This window comes from Canis lupus, chromosome 30 (assembly GCF_003254725.2).
Source record: "Canis lupus dingo isolate Sandy chromosome 30, ASM325472v2, whole genome shotgun sequence".
NCBI classification, from domain to species: domain Eukaryota; kingdom Metazoa; phylum Chordata; class Mammalia; order Carnivora; family Canidae; genus Canis; species Canis lupus.
Genome location: NC_064272.1, coordinates 26,471,246 through 26,486,657, shown reverse-complemented (window position 1 = coordinate 26,486,657; position 15,412 = coordinate 26,471,246).

The window sequence follows — 15,412 nt, the reverse complement described above, 5'->3', positions numbered from 1 at the left end:
TGATTATATATCAAAATGTTCCAGTCTTAAATTAGAGACAGGCATAATGAGATCATAGGACTGGCATCTAGCCCATCCTTCTCATTTTACAGAAGAAGAAATTTACGCTTAGAGACATAAAGGGACTTATCTGAGGTCACATGGCATGCCAGTGTTGAAACTAAGTCTGGAACCCAGGGGCCAGGATGAACCATCAGCCCTTCTTCTAAAATGCAAAATTTCCTGGAAGGATCAGGAATAATTCCCTAATATCTCACTTCACAGATGAGTTTTCCCCTTGTCAGAAGAAAGATGGATGGCTGAAAATCTTTGGGTTCTAAAGAGGTGGAGAGCATGGACATGGTCAGCAAAAATCCTAAAGACAAACTATTATTTAATATCATTGTCCAGAAGCATTCCACCCACAAAGTTATTTTCTTAAAATCCTGCTGTCATCTGGTCATTCTTCTGTTCCAACATCTTCCATAGGCTCTATCATCATCTATAGAATAAAAACCAAACTTTTAATCTGCACAAAAACAGCTCCAGCTTGGAGCGCCTGGGTGGCTCAGTCAGTTAAGTGTTTGACTCTTGATTTTGGCTCAGGTCATGATCTCAGGGCCATGAGATAGAGCCCTGCATAGGGCTCTGTGCTGAGAGCTAAGAGCTGAGTGCTGGGCATGGAGCATGCTTAAGATTCTCTCTCCCTCTGCCCTACCCCCTTCCCTGTGCATGTGCACACACTTTTTCTCTAAAAACAAAACAAAACAGCTCCAGCTTTCACAGCCATTCCTCTCCTGTAATGACTCCATACCTGAACAGGTACCTACTTGGTGTACCACATTGTGAAGACATGGGAGACACAATAGTAATGGCAAAACAAGATCCTTTTCCTCACAGGGCTTATATTCAATAGGGAAGATAGTGACCAAATAGAGAAATGAATGAACAAAATAATTATGGCTTATGTTGAATTTTGAGGACAGCAAACAGGGGAAGTGGTAAAGAGTAGTTGGTGGTAGTGAGGGAGGGAAGGGATAAGTGATTGCCTAACTCCTTTATCTGGAAATGACATGTGACTTGAAATCTGAAGGTATTGATGAGCCAGCCTTATGAAGAGCTAAGGAAAGAACTATCTAGAGAGAGGGAATTGTAGTTGCCCCAACTCAACGGCTAGCTAGTACCTGCCTTCATTTCTTCATTAATGCCATTTCTGCTGCTGGAAATGCCTTTCTCCCACTGGCCTATCTTGGCTAATCCCATTTGAACCAGTACCAAATAGTGGTTACAAGTGCGAGTTCTGAGTTAGAGGTGGGTTTGGTTCTCTCTTCACCACCTATAAGCCTCGTGACCTTGGGCAAGTCACCTCATCTTTATGAGCCTCATTTTCCTTATCTTTAAAGTGGAGATGGTGATAAAACCTATGTTGAGGGATTAATATGAATATTAAGTGAAATATTTCATATAAAACACTTAACATAGTAAAACTCAATAATCAAGAAATCAATAAATGTTGGTTATTGTCTACTCTTCAAGACCCAGTTCAAACCATAGCTTCCCTATAAACTTTGTGGACAACAGCAGCCCAAGTAGTATTTGTTTCATTGGGCTTCTTATGTTTCTGGACCTGGATTCCCCCCTGACCCCTGTGGGGGTTTTTGTAGCAACCTTCTCTTTTTATCTATTTTGTGTATCTCTTTTATTCATCTTCCCTAGTAGATTGTGTGCTCCTTCTCTGTGATCATGGTGTATTTTCACATTGTCCTGCTTATAATAAGTTACACTGCATAATAAATTACTACTGTTCAGAGTGCATATGTATGGGTGGCCAAGGAGGAGGAAGAATGGAGAGGCAATGCTTACGTAGTTATGTAAGTTAGGATAAATGGGTTGTAGTTCTACTTTTACCCTCTTGATTATGGTGGCTCACCTCTAAGACAGCCCCCCAATGATGTGCTCCTGTTGTTCATCTCTTGCATAAACTTCCTCACTTCAGTGCAGGTAAGACTTGTGATCTGCTTCTATTCCAAAGAATATGGAGAAGCTGATGGGATGTTGCTTTCATGATTAGGTTGTGTAAGAGTGTGACTTCCATCTTCCTAGAAGACTCTACATTTGATAAAGCAAGTGACCATATTTTGGAGAGGCCTGTGTGCAAGGAACTGAGGGTGGCCTCTGGCCAATAGTATGCAGAGAACTAAATCCTGCTAACAAGCAAGTAGGAGAACTTGGAAGAGGGTCTTTCCCTAAGTGAACCTTCAGATGAGATGCAGCCCTAGCTGATACCTTGATTTTAGCTTGTGGGAGACTCTAGAACAGAGAACCCAGATGAGTTGTACTTGTATTTCTGATTCACAGAATCTATGGGGTAATAAATGTGTGTTGTTCTGAGCTCTTGTGGTAATTTTTAATGACATGGTAGTAATTTGTTCTGTAGCAACAGACAACAAATACACTTGATGAGTTCTCTGGGAAAGGTAACTTCATCTCCCTGAACTGTTCCTCATTAGAGATCTTTGTGTCAAGTACTAGAGTGGGCACCTGGTCTACAGTAGCAAATAGGACAGGCAGCATCCTGCCCATGGGGCCGCTCTTCTAGCTGCAGCCCCCATGGGATATTGCTTTCACCCTGCTGGTTGCCCAGCGGGCATAACAGCTTCAGGCCTTTCCATTAGAAGGTCAACCCAACTACTAGATAGAGACAAAAGGCAGCCATTCTGGAAGCCCTTAAAAAGGAAAATCAAATTAAACAAATGGGAACTTTCAACATAAGCAGATGCATTTAGGCTTTTCTTTGTTTTTTTAAAAAATTACTATGCTTTTAAAATGATGGCAAATGTGGAGCTCCTTCTAAGAAATAAGTATGTGACATGGAAAGCCATGCTGTAACCGAAGCACATTCTGTTTACTTCCAGTTCAGACCAAAGCCTTCCTACTTTTTCAAGAGAGAAACATGATTACCAGTATCATTCGATGCAAGGAATACCAAGACATTACTGGGTGATAGGGTCAATTCTGGGCTAGAAAAATGTGTCCCTGTAAGAGGCTTTGTTCCTTTTAACTATCTCCACATAGACCCTGAGACACGTGTCAAAAAGGAAGGCCCAAGGTCCCAACCTCTGGACTCCTGAGCCACCCCCTCACCACCATCCTTCAAATCTCTTGCCTCAGCCTCCTCCTCTAAGCAACATTCTCTCTACCCCCATTTCTGTAGGCACCACTTTTAAGCTTACCCACAATTCTGAAGTCTACCTCTTAATTTCTTCATTACTACTCAATGGCCTATGTGAAATCACTCTCTGAAAGGAGTCTTAGCCCTTAAAGAAACAAAATGTGGTTATCTTCTTAAGCCTAAGTGAAGTCCTCAAAAATAAATGCCTGTTGGCCCTCCCTGGATAAAAGCATTCAAGTGCTTTCTCTCTTTGTTGAGATACACATCCACATGTGCTCTTCACCCTTATAAACAATGGGCAGAATGTTGTCTTTAAGAGTAAAACTCATTTACTGGGTTCAGTATATTAGCTCAGCCACTTAGAGCTGTGTGGCCTATGGCAAATTATTTAACCTCTCTGGTCTGTTTTTTAAATGGAGACAATAATACACATACCTAACAGATAGGGTGTGAAGTGCTTAGAATGGTGCCTGGCACAGGGCAAGCACTCAGTAACTGTTAGCTGTTGCTATTAAGGTAGCAAAAAGAACAAACAAAACAGTTTTAATTTCTGATTATATTGAGTTTGATCAGGATACAACTAGAAAAAAACTAGAAAGATAGGCAATATTTGTCCTCGGAGCTTTTACACTTTTGTGTAAAAGCTTTACCCCTGTCTTTTCTCAGCTCCCCTCCTCTGTTCCCTTCTTGGCCAGACCCCCTCGGGGTGGGACCACCTCCCCCAAGCTTCAGATTTTGCTGTCCCACTTCCTTCTTCATCACATCTCTCCTTTCCTCTGTCCTTGTCCTTAGGCCTTTTGCTAGCATCTGATCAACTAATTTGTGCCAAAATGTTAATCACTCTTGGTTTAAATCAATCGTTCTGAGTTTTTTTTTTTTTAATATCCCCACACCATGCACATGAAATGCATAACAAATCCCCCTTTGTAATAACAACCTTCACCTCCCCAGTGACTTCAGCTCAATGCAGGAAGGGAGGATGTCCTCTGGAAGCATCCCCACCACCACAGGGTCTCCCCACAACCCCTCATGATGCTAAGAATCACAGCAAGTGCTGCCTCCCAGATTTGTCTTTTGGCAGATACCTACAATGACTTAACCCAAGTAATACATGATAATGAAAGTTTTCACCAGCAGAACCATATTTAAGGCTTGGGAGGGGTTGCTGGGTGGAGGCTGGGAGAAGGCATATTTGATCACTTTTCTAATCACTCATGTAACTGTCCTCTCCATCCATCTCCAAAAAACCAAGTAACTGTGGGCTCTTCACCTCATTTTCCTCTGGCTTGCAAATAAAATGTTAGACTAGTTCTTCAAGGCCATCCTCTACTAGTGTCTTCAGAGCTGGCCCTAGGAAAAGGGCAACATCTTTGTTTAGAAGTAGGAATGATATAGAAATTTGGCTCTGGGATCCCTGGGTGGTGCAGCGGTTTAGCGCCTGCCTTTGGCCCAGGGCGTGATCCTGGAGACCCGGGATCGAATCCCACATCAGGCTCCTGGTGCATGGAGCCTGCTTCTCCCTCTGTCTATGTCTCTGCCTCTCTCTCTCTCTCTCTCTCTCTCTCTCTCTGTGTGACTATCATAAATAAATAAAAATTAAAAAAAAAAAAAGAAATTTGGCTCTGTGCTTATTCAAAGTAATGTATTAACTGTTTAATAGGGGAAGCCTTCTTAATGCTGAAGGCTCTGGCTGGTCTGAAGGACAAGATTGGCTGGGAAAAACTAGCTGGGCTTTCTGCTTCTATTCCTTAGGCCAGCCAGGCCATAGTAACTATGTACACCTTGATACTGGTGTCCTAGTCCAGGAAGTCCTTGATGTCAACAAATCCCAGTCCTCATCAGATGGTCCTAAAAATGCAAGTTTCTCCAGGAGGAGATACACTTCATGCTATTGTCCCCATCTAGGTTGAATTGGGAAAAAGCATCATCAGAGTTGTATCTCACTGTTTGAAATGAGTAAAAATCACCAGATCAGATCTACCTTCAAGTATTTAAATCTCTTTCCATAAAACCAACTAAGATATTTAATATTTTATCATCCAAACAAAATCTTCGAATTTGATCTGGGTGATGGTTGCATGGGTTTTGCTTTAAAATATCCTATAAATGGTATAAATTTTGTGTATGTTTATATATATTTACATGTTTGGATGGATCTAGAACGGTGGTTCTCAAACATTGCCGTATATCAGAATCAGGTTTATCCTGGACCAATTACATGACACTCCCTCGGGCATTAGTATTTTCCAAGTTTCCCAGCTGATTTCAATGTGCTCAAAGAAAGGGATCCATTGAAAACAAAACAAAACAAAACAAAAAAAAGATTTCTTCCCAAATGAAGGCTTATCTCTAAGATCCTTTTCAGCTCTAAGTTTCTCAGATTAAATAAATATTTGTTGCTTTACAAAAGGAAAAGTACTGCCAGACTATCTCCTGCACCTGGCAGTTGCAGGAGTGTGAACAAACAAACAAACAAAAAAAATTGGTTCAGAAAACCTAGTCCCTAGACTGGAAACTTTGAGACTTGCCAAATAGAAGTTCTGAGAATTTCCCAGTTTTCCAATGAGCTGGCCCTATCTAGTCTCATGAAGGCATTCTTAGATGTACATTTGATTCCTCCTGGGAAAGATGCCCTGACATGGACAAGTGAAGACTAAAATCTAGAGGTTAGTTGGAAACCAAGTTCCCTGACTAAGAGTTGAGTCCTGCCTGTTGGGTTTGTGTAGATGGAGGTCTAGGGACTCTATCTAGGCTGCTGGAGACATCATTAATTTCAATTAGGTGGAAAGTCTTTGGAGTGGATTGCTCCAGTGACAGTCATTTCAGGGTGTCCTGCTAGCATGCATGTTTTGGTTTTGGTTTTTGTTTTTTGTTTTCCCCCAAGGATACTGCTAATGGAGTTAGCAGTATCCTTGGGATACTTTCATCTCTACAGAGGCTTTATTAAGTCTCCTCACGTCTGTGAGTACCTGTAGCTGCCCCGTTCCCTCTTAATTCATTTTCTGTGCTGCATTCAAGAGTATTTGGAATCTCTGCAAGAACAAATAAACCTCTGAACTCTGATACACGTGTAATCTGCCAAGGTCCACCCCACAACTCCAGACTGTCCCCAAGCACCACTGAAACAATATCAAAAAGCATCAGTGTTCTCTGTAATCCATTTGCCAAAGACAATGCACCAGACGTGTCACCTTTCCTATTTCAGCTGTGCCTGGCATTGCGTTCCCTCCGGTAACTGGGGCAAGGGGTCAGGGGAGACTCTCAAGGTGACAGATTTGTTAAAGAAAAAAATGCAGTCACTTTAGCTCCCAGGGCTCAGCATTAACCACTTCTTATCTACTTTCCTTGTTCTTCTTTTGTTTTACTCAATGGATTAGTGAAGACCTTGTGTATGATGGGAAGCACAACTGAAAATTCTTACATGAACCAGCTGTGTAACCTTGGGCCTCAGAGACTGCCTTTGTGAAATGAAAAGTCCTCTGCATGCTCTCAATTTCCCTGTTTCTATCCTAATAAGCAGAGGAAATAAAAATGGGGTTATTTTTATGATCACAGGCACTCTTTAGGCTCAACTACCTCTTGACAGCGAGGTTATGGTCCTTAAGACATGTAGACAGCTTTCCAAACACTGGACAGAGGCCTTAGCCAGCCTTACCAGGGAGCCTAGAAGCCAGCCCTACCAGGGACTTGGTAGATGGGTACAATGCCGTCCTCCCAGTTTCTGTATAAAACCATCAGGAACCAGAAACACTGGGGACACTTCTCCCTCTCGTAATTACTTGGGAAGGAATGTCATAGCCTCAAGCGTAATTAACAGCATTTTAATTCATTCTCTCTTTTTAGGCTGTTCACATTCTTGCTGTTGCTAGAATGAACACAGCATTATGGTGTGTTAACTGTTTAAAATGAGGCCAAAGATGCTGAACTATGGCCATCCTCATAAGGAACCTCGCTCTCTCAGCTTAAACACAGGTTGGGAAAAAGCATTGTGTGGCTGCCGAGAAACACACACAGGCCTGCAGTGGTCCTGTGCTCCCCAAATGAGCTACAAACAGCATTTAGCTATGCTTATCCAAGGGAGCGCCCGCTCATTATCTGGCCAGCAGGGAAAGATTCCACAAATACACCGCCCACTGACAAGTTACACAATTAGCCACAAGACTGTGATGGTGCATCTGCGGGCTTGCCCTCCCTCTCCACATCCTCCTCATCACTAGGCCAGCATACCTCCCTAGCTGCCACCGCAGCCATACTCACCCTCTTCAGCCCAAATTTTAATGAAGAGAAAGATTCCTGTGTATTTGCTTGGGAAAGACAGTGCATGTTATCTCATCAAGTGGGGTGTGATGATCTCCTTTCTCGAAATGTTTTCAACTCTCATGGGTATCTTTCCTTACTTTGACACACACCAAGACACAAACCTATCCACGCGTATATGCACACCGACTTCACCAAAGTGACTAGTTCTGCCCATCTTTTAATTTCATACTTAATGGTAATGAGTTCTTTCAAACAGAACCAGTAAAATGTGAAGCTGACATTGGTTGAAATTTAGGGCATCCTGCTTTCCTATACATTATTCCTTGCTTCTAAAATATTCATAACCACTTAAAGATGATTTATAGATGCATATCTAGAATTGTATCCTGATAATAAGAGCTTTACATATTTTTATTTCTCAGAGTATGGATATGTTTGGTAGTAATTGGAGACCAAAATGCAGTAAAATATTTGTATGTGTTTAATTATGTAATATAAATATACATGTAATACATGTACATATATATTGGCCAAAGCTCTACAATGAGAGATACCATGTCAAAAAGCAGTAAACTGTCAGGAATCTATGAATATAAATAGTTTTTAGCAATAGCATATTATCAAGGCATTCTTAACTACATTTGGCATTTTTGGAGCAAGAAAAATGCTGGGGTTTCATTAAACTGCAGTGCAAAGGAAATAGAGAATTTGGATCCTATACGGGAATGTCCTTGAAATGAATAGATTGCATAGAAAAGCGGAAAGGTTTGTTCATGCAAAAACACTCCCACCCACCACAAAGGAAATCTCAATTCATTTTTAAGTGATCAGAAATTAACAGAAAAAAATGTAGTAAATAATTAAGAGTATGTTTAAATGTCATATACGACATTATTCATGATGAAAATGAAGTTCATAAAAGATTCATTTGTTTTCTTATTCATGTAAGAGAGCAAAATCAAATAGAGTGAAAAACTATATTTTTGTGATCCATCTCAATTGTGTACATTCTTATTTGATTCTGAGAAAATTGCAGATGATGTTTAGTGATTTACTGCTAGGAAAATATGTTTTTTTTCTTGTGATGTATGCTAAGGGTAAATAGCGAATTGAAGTTATAAATGATTCTTAGTATGAAACACCCAGGCGATATTTTTACTGTATTTTGGGTGCCAGGATATCACCCCAGGTACCTCGTTTAAGCCATCCAATCTGTGTTGTTCTCAGAAAAGAAGAATGCATTTCTGGGAAATTCGCCATTTGAAATTCCAATGGTTGCTTATCCCCTTCTGAGGCTAATGGTGCCAGTTGCTAAGAAAACAGGGCTTCTTGGCTGGCCAGAGGAACATAGCTCTTTCTCTGTGTTGCTGCAGGATCAGGGATCAACTCTGAGACACTCATTGTCCTGGAAAATTAGTGTATTGTGAGCCTCCTCAAACTTGGCATCCAAGAGTGTAATCCATATTGCTTGTTTTTTGATCCCAGGGAAGGCACTGATAACAATTTTGAAGTCAATGTGTGCTTGCTCCCAAGATGCTCATATTGTAAAGAACTTGAGGTCTGGCTGGCTTGTGGAAAAGACTTAGGGGAAGAATTTCTTAAGGCAGAGCCAAAGAAGAGGGGCTGGCTCTTAGTTATATTTTAAATCCCTAGCCTTCTTTCTCTCCCAACCACAGTGATAAGGTACATTAGTTTTGGGGTATGCTCTCTATCTCTTTATGTTCTGTTGGGCTCAGTGCTGGGCCCCTGATGACGCTGCTGGAAACGCGCTCTTAAGGAGGGGAACCTTAGTTTCTGTGCCTGCACGGCATGCTGAATTAGGCCAGAAACAAAATGGCTTACTCTCTCAAGATGAGACTCCATTATACGTAACAGTCAGGCTGCCAGAAGTAGTAGTCAGAACTGTAGACAGCATCTTGAATCAAATTTTCTCTAGAACCCAAGACCTCATTTTCACCTATGAACTAGATTTTTTTCTCCAGATCCTTCTGAATGTGAAATTCAAAGTCTATCTATATACCTAGAATTACTTGAAGTAGAGAATATGCTAACTGGCGGAAGTTCAGTTGGAGGGAGAAAGGTTTTAGAGGAAAGCAATGATTTAGAAAGATCTGTGGAGTGAATAGTGAAGGAAAGCAGTGTTGACCAACATCCCCCCCCCCCCCGAAGATTGGTATCTATTCCCTGACAGTAAACTCTAACCTACTCCATGACTGCCACTAACGTCTCCCTTCCTCTGGCAGTGATGTTTCTCCTTTACCTGTTGTCCTCCTTCATGAAATAATACAAATGTTTTGACTACTACTAACCATTTATTATCTAGTATGTTCCAGGCCACATATGTATGCTATCAATAATCCTTACATAGACGGCTCAAAGGAAGTTAAATTTTCATCATTTTACAGATAAAAAAAAAAACAGACTGAGAGAAGTTATGAAATGTACCTAAGACCACAGAGCTGGTAGGTGGCATAACTGGTTTCAAATCAAGTTGGTTTTAAATCCAGCCTGTCAGAAGCCAGCCTGCTCTTTTACCTACTGTACCACACTCATGCCACTCTAGTGGTGTACATGGAACCTTCTTTATTTTTGCTTCCTCTGTCTAGCTCTGCTCAATAGCAGCAGCTTAGGCTCCCTCCCGAACCTGGGACCCCAAATCCAAGTCTATCTGATGCCAGAGCCTCACCATTTTCCATTAAATCTGCACTGTGCAATACTATGGCCACTAACTGTATGTGGCTATTAAGTTATTAATAACTTAGAATGTAGCTACTCCAAATTGAGATGTGGTCTATGTATAAAATACACACAGATCTTGAAGACTCCTACTGAGACTCATACTAAAAAACAATGAATTTAAAATATCTCATTAATAATTTTTATATTGAGTGCATGTTGAAATGAAAATATTTTAAATATATTGGGTTAAATAAAATACCTTATTTAAATGAATATTACCTGCTTCTTTTACATTTTATCATGTGACTCCTAGACAATTTAAAATTAATATGGTTCTCAGCATTTTTTCTATTGGGTGGCATCATACAAGATAGGATCAGATAGTGTCTATATGGAACTGTATAGTGAGAAGCTGCTGCCAACCTGATCAGGAACTTTACTATTTCCACTTTTCCAAGCCCTCAGCTCCCTGCCTCAATATCTTGTAAGTAACTGCTTCCCATAGAAACACTGGTGAATCCTAGAATAACAGAATTTTAAGGTTAGAGGGAAACTTACAAGTTATCTAGCCTAAATCACCAAAGCAGTACTTTTATCACCTCTCTTTATGGCACCGACATCGTAGTAGATTATGTCGCTGTTCCAGAGGTTTGCTGCCTTTCATACTTCTTCACCCCATTGATGCGAAGGTTGGCCAGAGGACTTATTATGCCCCTTCCTGGTGGAGGACTATATCTCTCCCCTCTTTGTAATGTGGGAGTAGCTTGTCACTTGTTTTGGTCAATGAAATATGTATAGCAATGTCACTTCTGAGCCAAGATTTTAAGAAATAATTCAGGATTTGCCATGACTCTTTTTCTTCTGACATGAGACCTATAATGTCCCAGGTAGGGGCTGCTTTGTCAGCCTGGGCCTCCAAGGGAGGAGGATACAGAAGAGATTCATGGCAACCATGATGGATGTGTGACCTGAGTGAAGTTAAGTGAATTGTTGCAAGCCCCTGAGGTTTTGGGGGTCTTTGTTACTGCATCAAAACTTAGATATAGATGCTATCTCCACCACCAAATTGTCAAACAATTACATTTGAATCCCTCCAGTGGCAGAAATCATTGCGTCTTTGGATGGTCCTGACTACTAGAAAGATCTTCCTCATATTGCACCGTAATCTGCTTCCTGGGACAAGCCTTTTCTTGTACAACAGATTGGGCTCCCTTCTAGCTGTCAGCACACGTGAAGGAGTAACAAGCCAAATCCAGAAGTTGGCTGGGGTCAGACATCAACAAAAGCAGAGGAGGTCACTGCAGCTTCCTTTAAGAGAAAGAAGAAGAGGAGGATGAGCCAGGGGACCATATTTATAGCTGGAGGGGAGAACAAGAAAAGCTGAGCCCAAGAGACAGATGAGCTCAGATCCATGGAGCAGATGAAGAGGAAAAGCAGGGGGAAGTAGGAAATTCATTCACAGCTGGTCTGCTGGAAGTTGTCAGGAGGCCTGTGGCACGACAGGCTCTTAGGAACACTCTGCCCCATTGCACATGCTCTGGTAATGTAAGAGACTGGAACTCTGAACTTGACATTGGCACCCTCAGTCATTTGCCTACTGGTTTCACCCTTAGAATAAAGTTTTCTTCTGCCACAGGACAGTCCTCTGTCTATTCATAGACATAGGTACATTTGTGGCCTGAGCAGACTAACATCAATATTTTGTAATTCAGCTAGAAGTATGGTGAAGTTTAGAACTTGCATTTCAGAGTCAAATTGGATCTTTTTTTTTTAAAGATTTTATTTATTTATTCATGAGAGACACAGAGAGAGAGGCAGAGACACAGGCAGAGGGAGAAGCAGGCTCCACACAGGGAGCCCGACGCGGGACTTGATCCCGGGACTCCAGGATCATGCCTGGGCCAAAGGCAGGCGCTAAACTCCTGGACCACCCAGGGATCCCCAGTCAAATTGGATCTAATTCTTAATCTTGACCCCCATCAGTTGATAATGGCATGGCTTTCAGCAATTTTTAACCATAGTAAGCTTCATTTATCTGTTAAATGGGAATACTTCCAGGCTTGAAGGGCTATTGCTCTAAGGATTAAATGAAATAATATAAACTGCATGCTACTTTATCTGTATCTGCCCTTCAGTAAATGGCAGTTATATATTTTCCTCTGGTAAAGCCAAAGGAAATGCTTTTTAAAAGATCCACTATAAGGTAGTAGCCACATTGATAATGCATTATACCTTTAGGGACTCATTTAGAGTCTTGCAAATTGCTCAGTAACTATATTGGTCCTTATATTTTAGGACAGAATCATCTGCTATTGAAGTTTTGCCACATGACCCCTTGAAGGTTCATTTGAGGTAATTCAGAAAAGGGATGCATTCCTTATTTCTATTTGCGTCCTACTTTCTGTTGTATTTCCTTATCTAATTTCTCCCTTCATTGAAGTCAATGCTGAGAACCAGCACCTTACAGGAACATTACAACAAGGAAGTGTAGGAATTCCACAGCCAATTTCATATAAATATTTGAAAGCACAAGAGAAGGAAAAGGTGAACAGAACACTTATCATGTACCGTGCAGTCACAAAAGCATCAGAAATATTGCAACAGAACTGGTCTAGCCGTCCAGCCAGCTCAAGATACTATCCCTGGCACCCAAGGTGTCCTTCCCCAAGTCACCTTAAGGAGTTTGAGTCTGCCACAAACAACTTTGCTTTACCTTTATATCCTAGTAAGCCCATTAATGAAGCATAATACATGGTTTTTAAAAATTCCTACTTCAAAAAAAAATTCCTACTTCAGTGTGTGTGTGTGTGTATGGAGAGAGACAGAGAAGGAGGGACAGTGGGACAGAGGATGGGGGGTAAGGAGAGAGGGGGAATGAATGAATGAATGAATGAGAATATCCTTTGGCCCTCTTGAAATCACTATGTGTCATTAGAACTTACTGTCCCTTTTCACCAGGTCTTCCCCAATCCTGTGAGCAGGAGGTCTGGTTGTCTCTTCCTTTAGTCACTTCACATGTCCTTCTCCAACCTTTTTCAGGGTGCTTACATTTTAGTGAGGCCCAGTGACCAGAAATGCTTTGGGTAATGGGACACATTGTGGTACCTGATTTTCCCTGTCAAACTTTAATGCCCTGTTGATGATATTCAGGATGCAGACCTCCTTTGGGGCGCTAGTGTATCCATCTTATGACTCTAGTCTACAATAATTTGTGTACAAATTACACAAATATTATAGCTTATAAATAATACAAACTTGGGTCCTATAGTTCTAGAAATACTCTGAGGATCTTATATTTACATAACCCATCTGAGGGTCTTATATTTATGTAATCAATTTGTAGTATATTTCCAAATTTCTAACCTGATTTAAACTGTCATAGCTATTCTCCATCTGTTAACGGAACTTAGTCCTCAATTACATTGTGCTTACTTACCTTCGGGGGCTACAATAAAATAAAGTGCCTACATTTTTGTACAATTAGGGTTTTTAATTCCCTTGTACCATCTTCAATTAGCCCATTTTCTGTCTTTATTCATTACAGACTTTAAACTCTGATACACGTATATTATATATGTGAGATTTTGAAAATGTACTTATGACTCTCAACTTCTGAGTCGTCATAGTGGTAAATTGGATGTGCCCTATAAACCTTCCCCCAATTTCCTATTAAAATGCTCCAAAAAACATGTGAAAAGATAGATACTAGTAAAAGAATTATCAACTAAACTTGCCATGGTCAGAGATTTACATTAACTGAGTCATTGGTGAAAATGGATTGAGAAGCCTACTGTAGGACCAGATACCACAAACTACACATCCCACCCTGTGAACTAAAGCAAGGTGGGTACTTAGCAAGAAGGCTGTACTCATACCCACTGTCCAGGCTCACTGCCCTGCCCTTGAAAGAAGGGAGGTGCAACCCTATTCAACACTGACTTCTTAGCCCAGAGCGCTACTCTTCCCCACCCCCATGAGTTGTTTTCCTATATACATTAAGTCACTGTAACTCAAAGCTTACAACATGAAGTAAAGTGAAGTAATAGCACTTAGTTGTCTAAGGAAAAATCTCACAGGAGTAATGACAGAAGGAGATTTATGGATGCTGGATGTTTCAAACTGCAGTATTGTCTAGGTCATGTCCAAAAAGCAAATATCAGATCAAGGTTCAACTGAACATACCCTTACACTAGAAGAAGCCTGTCTGTGGCAAACTGAGCAAGGGCACTGCATATCCGACTGAACTGAGTAGCAGGAACTGCCAAGTGAGCAGCAGGGAGAGCTAAGGGCACCCTCTTTTTTGGTGATGAGACACTAGCCCGAGAGAGCATTTTCTCCGTGTGGATGAATAAAGAAAGATGGATGAAAGGATAGATGGAGGGATGGAAAATGGAGGGAAGGGAGGGAGAGAGGGAGGAAAAAAACAAGGGAAAGATGGAGACAAATGGAGGTATAGATATAGGTGTAGACATAGACACAGATATGAATATATGTATTATGAATTGATAGTAAGACATAAAAGGACATTTTCTGAAGACTTGGAGGAAGAGATTATCTTTAAAAACAGAACAAGAACAGGCTGTCACAACAGAAAATGACTAAGGTAGGGATAAATATGCCAAAAGGATGCAGTCAAAACAAGAAATAACTACAAAGCAATACAAATTTCAAGATTAGCTTAAAAATTCTTATGGGAAGACACGAAGCACGGCAGACTATACAACATTCTGGTACTACACAAATAAATGGAATCAGCAGTGTAAAGACAAATACAAATAAATAAACCATCCCAAATACATATGGAAAGTTCAAGATAAAAATCAATGACTGAGAAGCTGTTCAAGAGGAGGTCAGAAACTGACTTTACAGTAAAAGAACTATAAGTGATTTTGAGGATTAAACCCAAACAATAGAAACAGAGATAGTAATCCGAGATATGATAGAAGGTAATTTTTCTGTGCTAAGTAATGAATTGAAAGAACATAAATCAAACAAATAAAAAGAAATTCACACATTTGGCTTATCTAGTTAGCTAGCTAGCTAGCTAGCTTAACATCCTAGCAATGTTTCCAAATTTTGAACAAAAAGACCTCACACACATCAAGGAAGTAAAACAAGTTACCTTTAAGTTAGGTTTACCTCAAACTCCACCTTCAAATAAAGCAAAACAAGTGAAAAGCCAGAAAACAATGGCGAAATGCCTATAGATTTTTAAAAAGGAAATTTTGTGGTACATTCAGAACTCTTAACATTTATAAATGAAAGCATATAAAGAAAATTCTAGAGATACCTCAACAAATAAAATATATCATTTTCATCAAA